Below are 21,561 nucleotides of genomic sequence, written 5' to 3'. Positions count from 1 at the left end.
TTTTCAAGTATTGTAACTCCAGAAATGTGATTTCAACTAAAATTGAGATTTAGGGCTATTCAGAATGAACGAATGGCCTTCACAGCATCTCTGCTCATCTGTGTGGGGGTCCTTCTGCCTTGGCTTTATCAGGAGAATGGTTTCTCCAAATACGTGATATTTTCATCCAGCTGATGAGAGCTCTGGTGCGCTGGGAGGGGAGAGCAGTGCCCAGCTTGGGACAGGAGTGCAGTTCTGCCCTGGCACTGCTCACTTCAAGCCCTTTCTGGGCATTGAGTTTCCCTTCCAAAAGACCCCTCTGGTCCTGCCCAGCAGAGCTGCCACACCACCACATGCTCCTTCCCCAGACACAGCTGCACTCTCCAGAACAGATTCTCCAAAGGTGTGTGCTACTCCTGTTTGCCTTCTTTATCTTCCTTATAGAACTTGTCTCCATTTTACATCTCTAGGAATATTCTGTGATATGATAAGGGATGAGAGGAACTTTCATCAAGGGATCCTTGCATCAGAAGAAAGGTCATCATTGATCTCACTTTGATCAGTTTACTGAAGGGAGATGCTGACCCTACATAAATATTTAATGGTTCTGAGGAATAGCCAAAAGCACCTTTGTAAATGTTTTATGGTCTAATGGAATTTTCTGAGATCACTCTATTTCCTTTGCTAAATCCATTACCAAAGCTTCTGTTCCCCTGTATTTGTGCTCCAAAATTAATTCAATATAGCCAAGGCTTGCTCACCAGGTTTTCTTAAAACACTAAGTGTTAAAATTATGTAGATCAATGAATAAACAGCCTCATTTCATAGCTAAATAAGGAAAACAGAGGTTTACAAAACCACATACATGGCTGGGCTGTTTTAAAGTTTCCTGTGTGTGCATTTCCATGACAATGAGGCTACATGAATATTCAAAATGAAAAAAGTTAGCAATGATAAAAGTGGGCAAAATATCAGTACCATCTGCTCGCTTCTAATGCCTGAAAAAATGACAACCTAAAATTAACCAAAGAAAATGAGCCGCTGAATAACCTTTCTCCCTCTCCCAAATCTTAGAGGCCTGTATATTTCAGCACAGAATTTGATCTTTACTTCTTCATTGTTCTCTACTGTAATATTTATATTTCAAAAATTTCCATAACTTTAACCAAAACTCTTGTACTAGCCCAGTTAAAATGACTGGAACTTAATAAAAACACAGTAAAATTCTGCTGCTCTTACTAGTCTCCAGTATTGAGACTGCTGTAACTGAAGAGACTAAATAACCACACTGCCAATAATTTATTAAATTGTTAGCCTGAATTTTGCATATCCACTTCTACTTTTTCCAGTCTAAGATTAGCTACTCTGTGCTGAAAAAAGTTCCCCCAAATGTCAGTAGAGGGGAAAAACCAATGCATCTATATTATTTTAAAAATAATTGTTTTTCAAGTCTGAACCTTAAACCAAAAATTAGTTCTAACTCTAAACGTAGAATTTTCAATTTTTATCTTTGTTTTGAATCATGGATGTTGATTCCTTATTTCCCATCACCAAAAGGAAAAGACACAAGGAAGGAAACCCTAGTCTCTATGATCTGTTCTACAGGAAGTCTATGTAGATCTCAGTGCAGGTTAGTTTCCTTGTGTATCTTATACATTTTGTGTTATCTGAAATCCTCCTACAAAGAGCTGGTTGGCACAAGCAGATAATGCACTGAGTACTTGTGCTCAGAAAGGATCATGTTACAGTGGCTTGGTTGGATTACACATGGAGGATGCTGATACCAGTAGTCAATAAAATTCTGCCACCAGTTCCTCTGATGCTGTTCAATTTATGAGCTGTGGATATGGTTTGGATTTTAATATCCCACCAAAAGCAGCTGATAATACTGAAGGAAAAATTAACCCCTGCAACTTATTAAAAATATTTCAGCTATTGTTATTTTGTTCTGGTGCTGGCAGGGAATGTTGTGTCATTCTGTACACAGAGAGGAAAAACATTCCTCATTCTGAAACAGTTCACTGCCCCCACAGCCACTCTCAGCAAGGTGGCTTACAAGTGGCAAAATCTATGAGATACTGATCAGCCAGATTCTCAGTACTCAAGATATAAGATTTTTCTGGGAAAGGCAGGTCAGGAGTGTCCAGGCAACTTTTATGTGTTTCACATAATTGAAAAAATGAAGATGATGTCAAGAGCTTACTTACTTCCAGTTTGCTGCTGCTTAGACTAATGGGTGTGTGTGTGTGCAAGGCTGAGCCTCAGAAATTAAAAACATTGGGAAATGGATATAAGACATGGAACAAATGTCAAATCAATGACAAGAAAATGGCCAGAGTGGAGGAGGAGATTTTGGAAAAAGCAACAAAATTAATCTATGACCAAAACCCAGAAATCCCTCTCATTTTTGCATACACACTTATGTGATTTTATATAGCATGAGCCTAAAAACATGCAGCTCTATGTGAATTTAGTTTATATAATTTATCTCATTGATGGCACTAGAATTATTCAGTTGAATATATGCTGGGTGTACAGTCTGAGCCAGCATGCAGTGAATGTGTTTCCAGTTTCTGGCTGAGCTGGGCACTGCAGCCCTCACTGTTCAGTAGGACTCTGCTGAGGAGAATTGCATCAGGACCTTATTCCTTTCTTTTCCAGCATAAATCTACGTTAATGCTACTGATGTTAATAGACCAGTACTGGTCTTACTGCTACATTTATAAAGAACATCAGATATTTATACCTAGAAAATATTTTTTATTTGAGAATTGTTAATAAATTTAATATGGAAAGAGATTTTGAAGCTTCAGTGAAAATGAGAAGCTAATGCCATTAAATGGCTGAGAGTGATTACTTTTGCAAATAATGTGGATTATGCTAGTTCTCAATATAGAAAAAAAAGTGAATAAAACCATGTTTATAATTTAATCTTGGCAATATAAATAGGATAGACGAATGCTTGATATTGTACAGTAATTATAGACGGCTGAACTGAGAAGAAACCAATTTATAAATAATGGTATCTGATTTTGAAGGCTGTTTTTAAATTTATGGTTAGGATTTTGTCTTATTGCCAAGGACATGAATTAAATATTTAGTATAAAGTACAGTGGTGATTTCTGAACTTGAGTTTTAAACATAATATGCAAGCATGCTGATAAGTCATGGGTCAAACAACACAACATTTACCAAACTGAAAGAGATAAGGGTGGGGGTGTAATGAGATTATAAATTGATCTGATAATCAGAATTGTGTAGTGTAAGTAAAAGGAAGGAACGACCACAGAATCTTTGCCATTACTCTCTGCTGCAAAAGGACAAAAGGGATGGAGAAAACCTCTGACGCATTCCTGAAACTCAAAGCTGTCTAGCATGGTAACTTTGTAAAGCTGTAGGCTCTGCAATTGATATGCCACAGCTCTCTTAGTACATGTAAGAAAAAAAAGGAAATGTAGTACTATGGAAAAGTGAGAGGGAAGAGACAGAGTGGCATTGATGTGATCAGCTTTAAGGGCATTTCACTTGAGAGAACACCTGAGGCAACAGAAGCAGAAGGGGCAATAAATAATTCAGCAGCAAAATTACATTTCAAAACAATGAGCTTGTCTTTCCGTTTTCCCTTTCAATGAAAACTGCTTTCAAAGAACTTTCTGCAGAAATAGCTACAGATACTTCTGCTGAAAAACACATTGGTGAAACCATGCAATCCTTATGCAGAAAGCTGCCCAGTAAAAGGCCAGCAGTCTAGAATCTTGCTTCATGAGGAATTGATGTGTCAGACACAACTCAGTGCTCTCAGCCCAGACCTCAGCTGGCAGCAATTGTCATAAGTTGTCTGGCTCCAGAGGAGCTCTGAGCAGTTACACTGGGGAGTAGTTATCCCAGGAGAATTGAAAAAAGTTTTGTTAAAGTCAAGTTAATGAAAATGTAAGTTCAGCACACTGCAAACTGACACACGGGAGAAGGGAAGCATGTTTATCAGCTTGACTTGGCTGCACTGGGAGTGAAAAGCACAGCATTTTCAATCACTGCAGAGTGTGTGCAGCAGATAAGTCTGTACTGTATGGAGAACTGGAGAGTGTGTGGAGGATTTTAAATAGGATACAAAACCCTCTCAATTTAAAAGACAAAAATAATTTAAGTTAAGAAATGACTTGGTGGATCCTTATCAGGGTTTACACTGATTTAAACAGAACTTAGGATATGGCAGATGAACAGCTCATCACAAATTTTGATTTATAGCATGTGAGCTACCCACGGGAAGGTGCATCTGCCCTTAACCAGGACTAAGCATTAAGTAGTGCAGGCGACATAAAAATGGGGTAAACCCACTCCTGTGTACCCTTCAGGGGGTCCTGCAGCACAGCCTGCAGTCAGCTCAGTCACACAGAACTGTTAACTGTCCTTGGCCCTGTGCTTTAGTCACAGTGTCACAACATCAAGGTTTTGCTGGTTATGAAGGGCACTGCTGGAAGTGTTTGACCTTTTCATATCCTACAGCCGATGCCTTACAAACAGTTGAATCACCACATCTGATGGGACAGTAACCTAGAGGAGGTGGAAAAGCAAGAAGCAGAATGGGAAAGGGGACAGGACAGCACGAGAATTATTTTGTGTGGCTTTGCTGCCAGGGAAAGACCAGCAAAGACCTGTTGCAGCTTTAGTGCTCAGCCTATGTACTTCTGTATCAAATGTGAATTTACCAGGCTTTGGAAGGCAAAGATCTCTCTGAGCCTGCAGATGGTTTGACAGAAAAATAAAAGAAAAGAAAACAGAGATAATTGGAGAAAAGCACCAAACTCCTGTTTATAAAGTTAAGACATGTTGAAGGTTTTCTGCTTTTTCTGTTCACAGTCTGCTAGGAAAGAGGCAGCTCTAGACTTGCAGATGTCTTAAAATTGCAATACACTTTCAATTAATATAATATATATTTCAGGCATGCATTCCAGCTCATAGCTAGTTTGATGCTTTCTTATATCTCATTTGAACAAAGGTTCTAAAGATCTTCTGAATGCTTCCCTGTGTAATATTAAAGAAAGGAGAGAGGAAAAAAACAAAAAACCCCCTTGGCTAGCTTTTCAAGAAACAAATTCACTTAAATTGTTCCTGATAGAGTCCCCAGTGAGGCAATGCCCAGGAGGTTTCCTAATGTTTCTCATATCTTTAAGGAACACAGTATTCTGGTTTAGTATTCTGGCTTAAAGTGGAAGGAAATCTCCTTGTAAAATTCTCATTTCTAGGAGTGTCTATAGATTTTTTTTGCCACATAATCCTATGAAACCATAATGGGCTTCTGTCATCAACTTGTTTCTATCTATTAACAGATTCTTATACAGGGATTTAATATCATGTACAAGGTGAACTGTACTTAATAAAGGAGATTACAGATAAGAGTACAAGGAAAAAGGGGGTAAAAGGGGATGAAACATTCAAACCCTTGTAGAATTCCTACTGATGTCAATAGGAGCCTTTCCACAGGTTTAGTGGAGTGTGAGCTATGCCCTTATTTATCTGACATTTTCCCTGAGCTGCAAAATTAGCCGTAGTTACAGGTATTCACCAAAATTCTGCCTATTAAGAACAAGGACTGAATGAAGGATTATATAGTTATTTTTCCAAAAGTAGGTACTATTTTATGTGTATCATCATTGTGGAAAAAAGAGGAATTATTGATAGTTGGTGAGGTTTGACTACAATGATTTGCTCTTGAGGATAGGTACACATGCAGTTGCTAGAACAACAGAGCTCTCCTGCATAAAGTACTCTAAGCTTCTAAAAGCTCCAGCACATTACAATTAATATCTGAGGGCTCACTTCATTCTGTTTAGTGGAATCAAGTCAATATTGTTCATGAGGTGAAGAGAAGTTACATGTGACTTATTATTAAATATCCAATATCCACTGAAGTGGGTCATTGGATGAGACACAAGAATGATTCATTTGCATAACTAAAAGCCTCCTTTTTCTAAAGGCAAGCTAACACAGCTCTGGAGCCTGGAAGGTCAGCTGCCCTGCTAGAGCCTGCGGTGAGTATCCACCAGGACAGCAAGGCCTCCTGCTTGCCTCACACAGATGACAAAAGGTTCTGCAGTGAGCCAGGTGTTCCCCAGGGCAGGGCTGGCCATGGTGCTCCAGCTGCCTGGGATCTGAGCACTGTGAGCAGCCCAAAGGTCGCTGCAGCACACTCATTCAGGAGCAGGCTGGGAGCTGCTTTCGGCTCCTGGAAATTCTCTTTGTGTCTGGGAGGAGGATGCTAATGCCACAGCATCCTCTGAGTAGTACCATTCCTGTGATGACTGTGCTCTGAAATGCCAGGTGGTGTTCACCTCCCACCCCATTTCAGTTCTGCCTGCCACCAAAGGGAAAACACTCCATGGCACAGAATCCTTGTGCAGAAGCTAATGCTGTATAAAGCAGCTGGGCTAGTTCCATCCAGGCCACTTCCAGCTTCAGTGAGTACCTGTAGGATACTGCAAAATGGGCAAGAAATTAAATCCTAATATTCTCCACATATTGGTAAGTCTATTCTTTGTTGAACCCCAGATTAGCTCCCACTCTCATTGCAATCTATCTCAACGACCACTACATGTTTCCAAGTTAACCATCTTTCTATATCTAATCAAGGCAGAGAGAAGAGACTCTCCAGACAGCACTCCCTTCCTTAGGTAGCTGACTTGGAGTGAGAGACAAACATCTCCCACAGAGACCTTTCTCCATGCACTAAAGACAGACATTGTCTGTTGTTAAAGAGACAGGAAAGAGGGAGGGAGGGAGGGAGGGAGGGAGGGAGGGAAGGAAGGAAGGAAGGAAGGAAGGAAGGAAGGAAGGAAGGAAGGAAGGAAGGAAGGAAGGAAGGAAGGAAGGAAGGAAGGAAGGAAGGAAGGAAGGAAGGAAGGAAGGAAGGAAGGAAGGAAGGAAGGAAGGAAGGAAGGAAGGAAGGAAGGAAGGAAGGAAGGAAGGAAGGAAGGAAGGAAGGAAGGGCACAATATCATAGGATCTCTCTCTCTCTGTCTCTCTCTCTCTCTGTGTCCTTAAAAACTGTCAAAGCTTGAGTGGACAAAGCCCTAAGTAACCTGATCTGAAATTAACCTTGCTTTGTATAGGAATTTGGAATAAATAATCTCCAGAAATCTCTTCCAGCATTGTCTTCATGGTATCTATGGTCCATGAAGACATTTTTCAATGAACTTTGTAATTCTGCAAACTAAGGGTCTTAATCAAACCCACAGGATAGGGTACCAACACAACTGTCCCCCAAATAAATACCCTTATGTCAGGAAATTAGGCAAGTACCTTTGAGCCACAGAAGCTACAGTTCAAGATGGGGACTGAAAGCAATTGCCTAGATGAGAAAATGAACCTCTACTACCCTTTCCAAAGGGGACATGTCACCGAAACAATAAACTTTGGCATTGCCATAAAACAGGGAATGAAAATTTAGTTAGAACTGGGCAAATTTTGCTGCTACTGCACAAAGTACTGTGGAATCATGGAGAACAAGTTCTTGGCATTTATTTTCAACCCCAAGCTAAAACCAATAATTTGCTTGATACATCTTATTCCAAAAACCTGAAGAGACAATTTGCAGTTCTAGCAAAGATTAAATAGTTGCTTCCTGAGCCTTAGCCACACTTTATACTAAGCACAGCATAACTCTGCAGTTTTCAGTGCAGCAGCATTATGTTAAACTAGGGATTGACACACCTTCAAGGTTGGCACAGGCTGGGGTTTGGCACAGAGGCAGGTCAGCCAGCAACCAGAGGTGCTTTTCCAGCACAGGATACAGCAAAATATCTTCCAGCTATGGTTTTAAAAGGTTAATCAACCTGACCTCTGCAAGGGTTCTGCCAGGTGTCTGTGTGCAGCCTCCTGAACCCCATGGTGCATGTGCAGGTACATTGTCCCCCCAGCCCAGCACTGCTCAGCCAGGCAGCTCTGTGCTGGGGAGATGAAGACATGAGGCTACAGGAAAGTTACTGTTAAATTTAGTTTAAACAATTTCACTTCATTCTAAATGTCAGCCTGAAATTTTCAGGAGTTTTAATCTGCCAAGTGCATGCAGGCTGGTGATTTCAGCTGAATGATTCCCAAGCTTTATTGTTCCAATCTAATTTTAAAGCATGTACCTTGTTGGTACAGGCCAAGAACACCCACATGGATGAGGTAGGTGGGTGCTTCTCTTTTGCTAGCTGAAAACTGACAAATAGGTTTTATTTCCTTTGATGTTCTACTTGTATTATTGTAAATCCTACTCAGCTTTGGAAAAGAAAAAGAGACATAGTGCAATTATTCTTTCTTCTAACAGAGTAGGGGATTTGCTAGAGAATTTTGTACAACTGTGGGAGGCCAAATACTTCAAAATATTCTCTATGAGGCTGGTAGAGTGTTATACTGGAAAGGTAGCAATAAAAATACTCTGAAGAAGAGGGGAGGAAATCAAGGGAGCTGAAACATCACCTGACAAACCTGAAATGATTCTGCAAATAAATGCTGACCCTTGAGAACACAGATCCTTTGGGAGTGAAACCCCAAGCTCTATGGCATTTTGCAGGAGGCCATGGCAATTAGCTTGAGTACCCATACCTGAATCTTGAGTGAGAGATGCTCTTACTTCCACATACAGTAAGAGAATTATTTATTTTATACATCATTCTTGGCAAGTTCAAGAAGAAAGAAATCCCAACACACATGGAAAGGCAATTTCTCTCCACAGCAGACAGCAGCTGCTTGCCCTGTTTTCTTCTAGGTGGCAGGGTAACTTTAAATAGAAGCTCCAGAGTACCCTGGGAGCATGATCCTGCTGGAGGTTCTGTAAATCTGTGTGCTGACATCCCATGGCTGTGTTTCTTTCTCAGCATCACTGCCTGCTTTTTAAGACTATTGTTCCTTGGGGGCCTCACTACTGGTTGGAAGGTACAGGTACTTTAGGGAACAATTGTTCCCCTTCTGAACTTTGCTGTGTATATGTCTAAAAACACAAATTGAGCTTGAAGCAGAATTTTTTTCCTTATGTTACAGCAAAGATTTTACAGAACCAAAGCACAAAGTTTGCAAACAAAAAAGAAAAAAAGAAAAAAAGAAAAAAAAACAACCCCAAAAAAAACCCCCCAAAAAACCCAAAAAACCCCAAACAAACAAACAAACAAACAAACAAAACAAAACAAAACAAACAACAAAAAAAGGCCAACAGAGAGCTGTGTGAGTCAGAGAACTGGCAGCATGATGTGAGGCTGTTCAGTTCCAACCCAGAGGGACAAACCAAATTGAGTACCTGAAGGTCACTCTATCTGCTGGCTCTCAGCTGACCTGTGTGAAATGAATCTTTGTTCTCAGCCACGGGTCAAGTGAATGGAGGGCCAGCCACAAACAATTCACTGTTCCTGAACACAGCACTGTCTACATGAGGCATCTTTGTGTCCATTTTTTTACAGGCTCAGCTTGTCAGGACTATTTGTATGTCAGATTCTCCATCCAAACTAACAGCAGAGCTATGGCAATGTTCAGGAAGGGATATTCAAGTTTGGATCCAGCCCTGCTGGCTCTGGGATATGCCAACCAGTTAAACAATTTGCAAATTACTGTCACTAAATTGTTCAGTTACTCTTTCTCCATCACTTCCCATTCCACCTCCTTAATTTATGCTCACTATTGTTACTTGTTACAGCAGGAAGTATGACATCCTGGCACACAGCTGCTGTCTCTCTGAGCTGGAACAGAGTCTGCTGCTTCTCCCAGTTCCTTGAATGTTTTTATAGACTGCCCCAGCCTTTGATGGAGTACAGCAGGCTCCCCTTGCTAGTGCAGACACATGCTGTTGATAAGCTGTGCCAGCACTGAATAAAACATCTCCTGTTACTTTAAATACTCCACAGTAACTGTGAGCAATGGCCTGAAATTCATTTTAATATGGATAGAAAATTCTGCCTTATATTTTGTATGGGACTGGATTTCATTCTGTTATCAATAAAATAAATATGTCCATTAACACTTAAACTAACATGAAAACTGCAGTTCTCTTCATGCATTAACTTACACTATCCTGAAATAATCAGCCCTGATACTGTGATACACTATCACTTGGGTTGTCCTTCTTTTTATTTATTTTAAAGAACAGATGAGAGAATCCTCTTACAGTCTCATTTATGCTGTGAAATTATCTCCTTTGGAGATAATTTAATGATTTTTCAGTATGAGTAACAATCATCTGCATGATGAAGTAAGGTCTGTGTCTGCTTGTGTATCTGTACTGAGCCTGGCTACATCAGGCTCCATTTTTCAGAGGAGCTTTTGAAATGAAAATGAGAATGATGGCAATTCTTATTAGCAGTGATGGAACATGGATTTTTTTCCTTTTATTTTGCCTTCCCTGAGTAGCTACTCAGGGAAGTGTGAAAGTGATTATGTGATGGAACTGATGAGCAGGGTAAAGGCAGTTCTGAAACAATCCAGTGGGTTGTTGTTCTGCAATTCCTGTAATGCATTCCCCATTTAAACACAGAGATTAAAAAAATTCCAAGAAAAGTGATTTTTCATGACACCCAAATTCAGAGAGAGGGGATTTTCAAATGAGAATGACTAAACTTCATTTATGTACATTTTAAATAAAAGAAAGTTAATGTCAAAGCACATCTAAGAACCTTTAAATTGTCCAGTTAAACTAAGGATTAAAATTAAGGATAAAATTAGTACATTATAAAGCTGAAAATTTTGGTGATCTTTTAAATTTGATACAGTGTATAATGTGATTTATGAGGTTAAATAACAGATTTTGGGCTATGCAAAGTATAAAACAAGAGAAACAGTACAAATAAGAGATGCACATCCCTGGAAGCTACTACTGATGGTAGCTCGCCTTGCCTTGCATTTTGAGTTACCACCTAAGCCTGTGGAAAATGAGTTCACCCACTGTTGCTCTGAGTGGGGCATCATTGTACGCTTCTTTTGCAAAGGTGACAAGTCTTCACGTCATCTGTAAATGGCAAATTGGACTGAATGCATTTATCATAGGAATGTTCTCCATTAGCCCATCCTTCAGGAGACAAATACAATTGCACATATTGAACATCACTACTGGGAGGTCAACATAATTTAGCAAGAATAAAAATAAATCCTCATTGCTCTGGGAGGGAAATGGACACCCTGTTCTGCCAGCTGGTGAGCAGATGTGATTTGCCCAGTGAGGGCCAACTTTATCCGACAAGCTCCCTGACCAGCTAGATCAGGAATTCATTTGTAAACTTGGAATAAGACTGACCAAATTTTTTCCAAAGGGTAGCTTGGTGCTTCCAGGATCTGTGATTTATATGGACTCCTCACACATCACCGGGTGCTCTGTTATCTGTGTGATTTTGCCCTTTACAGGCTGCAAACAGAACAATGTTGATATTGAAGCTGTAGGTGTGATTTCAGTTACCATGAGTAAGGTGGTAAATTTTCCATCATGATACTTTAACAAGCGTACATTTGATGGATGATATGACTTATTATACACATTAAAAACTCCTAATGATATTTCACACATCTTCTGTCTGGGAATCTGCGGCAATCTACCTCATAGCTATGATTAGCAAATGTTGCATCAAGAAGAGCCCTAGAAACACAACTTATCATAAACAGACCAACAATGTCTTTAATTTTTTCATGAAAAGGGATTGAACTTATATAGTTTCTCTTTTTCTTAAGCATTTTGATGTGATTGTGAAACTGGCAATGTACTGAAGACTGAAATTCTGTGATGACTCATTACTGCTACAAAGATTAAAAGAGAACAGAAAATAGAATAATTCTTATAACACTTTCATAACAGTCTTTTAGCTGTGATATGAACAGAGTTTGAACAAAATTCTCATGATACAAATTGTAATGAACATCTGCAGCTATTATAAAATTGGCCTACTTCTGCATCTCTGAGTGATTTCTCTATTTTTTTCTCAACAAGCAGTGAAAAATTAGTCTTCTGAAATTGTAGTCTTTTGGAATTACCTGCATTTTCCTTGCTAACTGAAGAAGTCAACAGCTGCATATGACTTGCTGACTGCATCACTAACATTGTAGTATAATAATGATGATTGAAGAAAGCAGAACTGTGTGGTGTGAAGCTCTGCACAGATCAATCACAAGTGGCAATCCCAGCTTTCTCAATGCTATAAAAATCCCTCTCATTAGTGTCAGTCTCCTTATTTTTATCACATTTAAATAATTTTGTTATAAGCAAATGAAAACTGCTTTGTACTTAATAAACTCTTATTGCAGACAGCAAGGCAGACAATGAAAGGTTGGAGGATACCAAAAAATAGCAGGGCTGAATCTATGCTAGTGAAAACTCTGTCAGGTGATCATAAAATAGAACAAATGAAGGAGCTGAGAAGGTGTGCTGAAAAATAATAATTTTGGATATGTGTGCATAGTTAGACTTAAGTCTACTGTGGACTCTGTAGGCAACCAAACATATCTCAGCAGGGGTTAAATGTGGACACAGATGATAGGACTATGCTGAAAATGCTCTCCTTTAGGAGATGGGAGAGATTTCCTAACCAAGAGAGGATGTTTTCAGAAGATTCTTCACCCCTGTAGTCTAAGCAACAATGAAGTTGTAACTTGGAAACTTAACTAAAAAAATAATTGCATATCTAGTGGTTATAGACAATATAAAAGACTGAAAAAGTCTGGAAAACAGATATTTCCCTATACAACTATGTCATTTAAAAGGGTAATTTCCTAGCACAACACTTGTTTTCTTCCTATGCCTCAGCATGAATGCTACATTAAGAGACTCAAATTTTTACCTGCATATGACTAAATGCACAATCAACAAGTCCTGGGGAACTTAATAGTATTCACCTTGGTATAATTTACTCTAAATTTGTTTCAAAACTAAAAAAACCATATTCCATGTGCTATGTTTAAGAACGAAGAGCAAAAAGATGTGTGTACTGAATCAAGAATTTAATGTAAGACCCATTTGTTCTTCTGAATTGTACATGAGTGGGTAATTATCTCCAGCAAGCAATTTTTTGTCTGCTTGTATACAGAATACTGGATGCTACAATACTTCTCCATCTCCAGCATCAATTTATATACATAATAAGAAGCAGGAAAACAGTCATTGTGACTGGTTTTTTTTACAGCAACAATTGGCTCATTACCCTTAAGCAGATCTTTCTGACCAAAGCATGAATGAAAAAAGGCAAACAACTGGAGTGACAAGGTGTGTTCAGATCTTGCCTGTGCCAGAAGCACAGAGGGCTCAAAGAACACATTGCCATAACTCATGTGCTCTACAGACTGCTCTGGAGCAAGACTGAACAGCACAACCATTCATCTGTCACCAAATACAGCCCAACTGGCTGAGAACCAGCCCATGCCCATGGCAGTTGTGTGCCAAGCAAACAGCAAATAGACAAAAGCAGATTGTTTTCCTCTTATTAACTCTACCACAATGTTTCATCAGACTCCCAGCTATAATAAAATCTAAGTTGCTCCCAGGTTTGATGACAGCTCAGACAGCTGCATTGGTCTGTCATTGGGAACACTCAGTGGTGCTGCTATTCACTATTTAAATAGCAATAGAGTGAACAATGAGTGGAGTTTATTACTGTGGCAGGAAAACAAGAATGCTACAGAGGTGCGTGGAAGACTTTGTTTATAGTAAAATATCCCAAGGTACTGCCTACACCTCTCAACCAGTTCTGAGAAATGAGGATTCAACCAAATTCTTAAACCTCCAGCAGATTAAGTGAAAAATATTCTGATTTTTTTTTTCTCCTCGTTTCTGATTTGAGTACCTTTCCTGAAAAAACAAATATCGTGAAAATATCCCACCCCCAAAAATATAAGAAAATCTGAATTATATCAAAAAGGCTTTTGAAGCAGGTGTTACAAACTGGAAAACCAAGAAGAAGCAATGGGATACAAGTCAGAACCATTTCTTCAGAAATTCCATGATACCAACGGGAAACACAAGAGGTGGAAAATCCTAGTAAGATATGCACATTAGGGAAATGCTTAACAGTTTCCAAAGTTAATAAGAAGTAGCTGTAGTGAGATAATGCATAAATGGAAATAATGCATAAGATGATAATTTTTACAGATAAGATTTTTCCTATGCTATTTTTGGATGAATTGGTAAATTGCTTTTCACTATGAGTAATAACTGTTCATGCCATATCATATCACTGATTAATTGTAGTACAGTTGATTAATTTTTTCCCCCTTTACCAACCAAGCAGTAACTAAAACTGATGAGACCAAAATAACAACCTGCCTCAAACCTGTCCTCAAGTGTGAAATGAACAGCCCTCGACACCAGCATTGTTTCATTTAGGAGAAACTTTCAATAGTGTGCATTAGACAACATTAGTGGCAATTAGACAATAGAAAACTTTTACATGATGCTGTGAAATGCCCAGCCAGTTCTGCTACTGGGGACTCTGAAGACAGCAATGTTTCAGAAAGAGCAGTTGGAGAATTTTGCAATGAAATTTCATATTTTAGTTAGTGTATTAGAAAGTGTAAGGTTTAGATTTTGCTATGATTTGGACAACATTTGTGGGCTCAGCTAAGTCACACAAATCTTTATATAATCCTTTATAACCCTCACAGATCTGTGAGGAGGAGGCCTTTTATATATTGTTCATAGCGTTAAGCTGATACCCCATCAATGCAGTGTATATATACACACACACAGCTGGTGAAAATGCTCAGAGTACTTGGCAGTCACTGAAAACATATAAGAACATAAAATAAGCACTATCAGTAGATGAAGTTTTCACTAATTTGTTTGTACAAGCCTGTGTATCTCCAGCCAGAATATTTACATGCTGACGCACAGGGCACTGAGAATCATCTACTGCAAAACTGAAGATAAATGGCATCTTTGTGACTGAATTTTAATTTGTTCTGTGATTCAAAGTCATGTGCAAATTATGCTTGCAATTCATTAATTTGAAGGCTGGCAAGCATTATTAAGGAGAAATTTGCATACAAAAGCTGTTGATTTTTAAATGCTTAAGACAGAAAAAATAATGAGTATACAAATAACAAATCTTGCATGAATATGCATGTGGCTTAATGAAGCCACTACTTAATCTTTTCCCCAAATGTATAAACCAAGGAGGCTTACAGGTGGCTCTCGGTAGGTTGTGCTTTCACCTAAATCAGCAGATTTAAAACTTGTTTTGCAAACCTTGAGATGTTTGGTAGTCAATGCTCAATTACTTCTTCAGCAGTCTTCTAAGAGACGCCTGTGGAAAGTGTGGGGTCTGTCAGGACAGGGTCAGGAATCTCCAAAGCCCTGACAATGAGGATAAAGGAACACCCAAAGGATGTGGGCAAAGGAACTCCCAGGCACCTCCATCCAATGTATGGGTACTCACTGCAGCCAAAGCCAGGTGTTCACTGTGCAGCCACAGGACATTTGCCTGCTGTACCTACAGAGGACTGTCACCATGCTGGGCAGTGAATGAAGCTCCAGAGAAGCTGCACACCAACAGAGCTGTGTGATACCCTATTAAGACCATTAACTTCATGGTGCTGCATTCATCCGTGGCAATGAAACTCAATACATAAATGAAAAGAGAAAGGTAATATGAGTATAATTTCTTTTTAGACTTGTTCTGCTTATTTCCAGGATTTCTTTATTAATTACCATAAAAATGGGTGATCCTGCACAAAAAAGCGACTTGGTGCCTGTACATGACCTATTCTCTAAGTTGCACACATTAAAGCCAACCCATCCTGGAGTGGTTTCTGTCAGCCCCACTGCACTATTTGTGTAGGGAGAACATGCTGTTTTAGGAGGTCTTATAATGCAGTTTATATAGAATAGCTGCTTAGAGTTCAGCTGGGGTGGTCTTTCAGCCATTTCCAAAAGGCACATCCCCCCCAGTCAGTCAATAAATAGGGCAACATCATTGTCATGAGATGGTAGGAAAATCCCATGGGACTACTCTAAAAGCAGGAGTTTCACTGGGAATTGTTATCATTTGCTTGCAGTGCTCCTACAGATCCTCCAAAAACAAATGGAAAAATACAGTCTCTGGTCCAAAGTATTTTCAAGACACAGCTGCATGTGATAGAGCTAAAGAGAGGCTCAGTAAGGATGTTGTAATCCTGACCTTGTACACACATACTCCAGTACATCCTTAGGGATGACTGGATTTGGATGGCCTAGAAAACTTACATAACCATCACTTACTGTTTCCACAAAAGCGGTATCCAGATGATGGGGCCCGAGTTCAATTTCCTTACATAGTATATTAATGATAAAAGATGTTTATTATGGCTTCCTTTTCAGCAGGCCAGGATAAGAACAACAAAACATTTAGCACATATTGTATTACTGTGTTAGCAGGATTTTGACACGATTATGAGGCACTAATTAAGTGTTGGGCTATGTTATTAAACAAAATTGGATACCAGAAGTATTGATTTGGAAGTATTTACTATTATAAAACAAGTATTTAAAAATATATAAATAATTGTGTTAATCAGGTAAAGCCAATATCTTGTGTATGTCTAAGTTCATTCAGTGAGTGCAATGACAGTGTTCCAAAAGTCACAGCATGTTATTACATTTTAATGACATACATTTGATTTAAGATGATATTCCAGGATAGTAGAAAAGACATGGAAAAAAGAAAGCATTGACTGTGGGACATAGGCTGCCCTTAACATGTGCACAGAGCTTTCCCTGACATCAGTGGGAAATCTGTAAAAACTGAAAGCAAAATATGCCCCAAAGAGAAAATTAGATAGACAGTTATCTTGAGAAGCCTGAAACACTCAGATGTGGGAACAGTGACATAAGATAGCACGTGTGCTTGCAAGAGAAGGGGAATCAGAGTTAAGCAGTACACTCTCTGCTCCTGGGGGATCATTTATGGTCTCTAAAGAGGTTAATGTGTGTCCCACAATCTGTTCTCATATGTAAGTTACTTTAGTCACGCTGAGAAGAAAAAAAGGGTAGAGCAGATGGCCATGACAGATGAAGACAGCAGCCAACACTTCTCTCCAGGCAGAAGGGCCATTTAGACCTAAATGAAGTAGTCAGTTGAGTGATGTAGAGCTATCAGGTAGGAGATCTGCCCTCATTAGAAGGGGAATGCTCCACAGCAGGCTGTCCTTGGCACGGAGCACTTGGGTACTGCAGTGTGTCCAGAGCCCAGGCCTTGCTCTGGGCAGAAGGTGACCCACACGAGCCTGTCAGAGCCCCTGAGTGTGAATAGAGAGCCCAGCTTCAGCTGAGGTCAAGCCATGTGTCCTAAATTCCTATAGCCTGTTCTCAGGGCAGCTTTGGCAGTTCAATTCCAGTCATTTGCCTGCTCTAAGCCCTTCCTTGAGGAGAGATAGGGAAGACTTCCTTCAATAAAACCAGCAGGATTAGGAGGTGCTAGCCTTGTTTGCCATGGAACTTGCCCCTCCAGGTCTCCTCTGCTGCAGTTGTTCCTCTCTTGCCTTGCTTTGTAGCAGGAGCAGGCTGTGGGTGACAAATTTTTTTCTTGCCCTGGCATTCTATTTTTCTATTCTATTCTCAGCTACTCTGATAGCATGTAAGAAGACTTGCTTCAGTGAAAGAGAGTCCCACATTACTGATCTATCAGTAAATAGATTTAACACATTTAACTCTCTCATTTGCTCATGTGCTTTCAAATCTATGCATCTGAGTTTGAAAGAAAAAACTTCTCTTACAATGTTTAAGATTATTTCAGGTGAAGGAATATTTTGGGTTTTTTTTAACCAAAGTAACTTGAAGGTTATCATAGAGCAAACTTTGGTCTTATTGGAGTGTATTGATTTATCTCACAAGAAGCTTCAGCTAAAAACTAGGTATTATTGAAGTCCTGAATTATTTTGTATTTATTGACATCATCTGCTGTGCATTGAAACCTGATCTCTAGAATTTTTTGGCTGAATTAGTTTCTTTGTTTTTCTCTGTTGGTCAGATGTAAACAAGATTGATTCATGCATAAGGAAGGGCAAAGTATGTTCTATAATGCTGTAATCCCTTGCTAACAATCATTTGGCTAGGACAGAGAATTTTGCATTTAAAAGTAGTTGAGATTTGCTTTTCTGAATAATTACTGTGATTGCCTGAGGCTTCTTTGTTGAAATATCAAAGAGGAGATGGTTTCAGCAGCTTGATGATAAACTGGACAACTTCTGGCATTTTAATTCTGTTCCCAATCAATGCTGACAAAGTCTGACCTTGTGCAGAAGTTATAAGTACACATTTGCGATGGAATCACTTCACACATTCATTAAGATCTGATGAACATTATATGTGAATCTCTCAAACCTATTTTTATCATTCGTGAGCTGAATACAAATAAGCAGAAAGATGAATTTTCTTTGTTGATGTGATTCCATGATTTGTATTAGAGAAAACATCTGAGCTACTAGAAAATACATACTGATATTCTAGGATACAAAAACAAAATTCAAGAAAGCACTATGAGAAATACAATAAATATAATTAAATAAATATAATAAAATGCAGTATATGTTTAATTTCAAAATTTGAAGAGGCTGAAGGATTTGAACTACTTTGCTGGGACCAACATAGCTTATTCAGAATGCAAAGCTGTTCTCTGTGCTTTAAAAGTGCACCCAGCCTGACAGAAAAAACCAACCAAGCTCCTAGGTCCCACTGCTGCTTGGCTCAGAGGGAAGTTTTGTTATTACCCCCTACTCTGGTAATATATTGGTGGTGCCCTGATGCATTAAGAAGTGCATAAACTCTGCTTCTAGTAACCACCAGGTGCCATTGCCACAAAATAGAGCTATAATTAACACTGGCTGGGGCTTCCTAGAAATAGCCAGGTATTCTTAAAGAGTATTCCTGAGTGGAAAAACACAACATCATAAATCCCTTCACAAGCCTTGTGGATACTTCCTGATGGCTGAAATATGTAAAATTATTACACAAATTTCAAACATTCCCATAATTTACATCATTTAATTCACGCTCACTATGTATTTCAATTACCTTATTTTCTAGACTGATAAATGAGAACTAAAGATTAAATTAGCGATTTGCAAAACCAAGTTCAGTTCCAGTTGGTTTCTATCGAGCATGACACCTCTCAAACAAAGGTAAAAATGACCCAATGACAAGAATAGAGTTATCTTGTGATGATTCTCCATTCAAATAAACCTTGACTGTTTCAAGAGTTAATGACATTACAGGAAAAGTTAGCTTTTCATTTTGCAGTGCCCAAGTGTCAGAAATTTTTCTTATCTGGGTCATATTCACAAATTTGACTCCTACGTGATGCTCTTATCATGCCAAAAATGCATTTACAAGGAAAGGGTAATCGAGAATTCATTACTTCAATGTCTCTCAAGTTGTTAAATGACAAATTGTAATAGTTATGACTTATTTTGTGACAACTGGTGACCTTTTGTCTTTATACTTAACCTTCAGCCAATTTCTAGACAGTGGAAGCCGAGAGGAATTCTGAGTGTAAATCCATCAGGGATATTGTCCATTTATTTAGAGACACCTGTGTCTGTGTTGTATGTGTTTCAGCAGGAGTGAAGGATTCTTCAAACATAAATATTTGCCTATCATTTATTTTTAATTCCCCCGATCTCTTTTTCCCCTAGAAAATCCCCAGGCTCAGAATAAGCTTTGTTTATTCATGTCCAGTTTATGCTTGCTTTCCATAAATAAATTTATTAGTTATTATGTTGGCACAAAAAGGGAGCAGCCGTGAAACACTAGTGAATCAATAAGTAGCCATAAGAAGCAAAATCTGAATTAATTCTGGCTGAAGATCACATCTGAAGTCCTGCTCATCCAGTTAAAGACCATGTGACTAATCCAAACTAAATTACATAGCTGTCCTATGAATAGGCATCTACTGGGCTGCAAACAGCTCACAAATGATCTGAAAACCAAAAACCATTGGTAAACCAAAAACCATTGGTAAAGCAATTTGGCAAACAGCTACAAATAATATATGTACTTAGAGAAATCCAGACAAACTCCATTGACAAAGAAAAACTGTAGCCGAAATTCATCAGATAAATTGTTAGAGCCAAGAAAATAATCTATCACAATTAGTTCCACTAGAGCACCTCTCAGTGAATTAGAAATAAATAGCTTTCTCATAAACATGTACTCAGCAGATATCTAAATACGTTACTGATTAAAATGTATGTTTTGCATTTTATGTCACTGGAGATTTGTTCTGTTTAGTCATCTGGTGATTCATTAGGAATTTACACAGGGCACTGGGGTGGAACAAGGTGAGTAATTGCACAGTGAGCAGAAGGACCTGGCTGCTGGGGCTGTGCAGGGAGCTCAGCTCAGCCCCTGCTCACACCAATTTCTGCCACACCACTCTGTACCTGGCAGGACACACCTGCAGTGACCACAGAAAGATCCATTGTGCTGATTGCAATAAAGGAATAAAATATCAGCCCAGCACAGGACTGTGGCTTTTACTGAGGGGAAGTGGCCGTGGATCTGTTAATTGCAGCTCACATCACTGAGGGTGACTGCTTTCATTCCATGGCACTGTAAACAAAGGAAGCACACAACTGCTTCCCTCCAGCTGCAAGAAATGAAATTGAGCTATCAAGATGGATGATTCCTCATTAGGAGGTTTTTTTGTTTGTTTGTTTGTTTGTTGTTTGGGTTTTTTTGTGGGTTTGGGGTTTTTTTGTGTTGTTTTTTTTTTTTTTTTTTTTTTTTTTTTTTTTTTTTTTTTTTTTTTTTTTGCAAGCCAAGTGCAAATTTCTACTTGAACACTAAGCAGATTTTTCTTTTATATCACATTACAATTGAGCTATCTGTGCACATAGAGTGTCAGATTTTGCAGTGCTTCAGGAATCACTCAATATGATGGAGATCTGAGCCTGTTTGTTAAAATAAGTCAGTCTCCTCACTCTGCATTTGTCCTTAGTGACGTCTCCACTGTCCCACTAAATTTACTTCAAAAGAGCATTGGGCAGGAGGCAGCATGAGAGCAACACAGGAAGAGACCAGAGGGGAAATTTAGAGAAGAGAAAGAAAAGAAAAAAAAAGATGATAGGAGCTAAACTGAACTTTTGGGAAACAATGATTAGCTCAGTGGAGTTTCATCTTTGCCTCCTCATGAAAGAAAGAGCTTCAAAATAATCGAAATACGCAAACCATAGTGGGTTTTTTTCCCTAGGAAAAGAAAAAGGCAGTGGGTTGGGGTTTTTTTTCAAAGACAGAAGAGTTTCATCCAATGCAAGATAAAATTCATCACTTTGCTTCTGTTTTCCTTAGCTCTTCCTTAGTGCTTATTACTTCTCTAAAGGCTGGGTTCAGCTCAAAAGCATTATGAAGGTTCACTGAATGATGACTTTGCTGGAAATGGAAAGTAAACTTTTGACCAGTGAAGTTCAGAAGCAATTAGTGCCTCCTCTTCCCATCAGCATTTTGTGCATGTTTGCTGCTGTAGGTGCAGGAAGAGCTCTGGGAATCCCATATGGCAAGCCATCTCCTCCAGGCCTGCAGGCTGATCTTCACAGCTGCTCAGGCTTATGTTGGACAAGCCTGTCATTTCACACACCCAAGACAGACTTTTTTTTACCCCCAAAGGTGAC

General features: G+C 39.1%; 1 long non-coding RNA gene across 1 annotated transcript in view; it reads right to left on the bottom strand.

The window, feature by feature from the left end:
- Positions 1–16,478: 16,478 nt before the first annotated feature.
- The window catches only part of LOC310917867, a 41,956-nt gene continuing 36,873 nt past the window's right edge, over positions 16,479–21,561 (bottom strand). The window contains exon 7 of the long non-coding RNA XR_014591505.1: positions 16,479–21,561. This is a non-coding gene — a long non-coding RNA (uncharacterized lncRNA).

This window comes from Zosterops lateralis, assembly GCF_965231275.1.
Source record: "Zosterops lateralis genome assembly, chromosome: 21".
Lineage (NCBI taxonomy): Eukaryota > Metazoa > Chordata > Aves > Passeriformes > Zosteropidae > Zosterops > Zosterops lateralis.
Note: the sequence above shows the minus strand (reverse complement) of the source record. Positions and strands in the feature narration are given on the sequence as shown.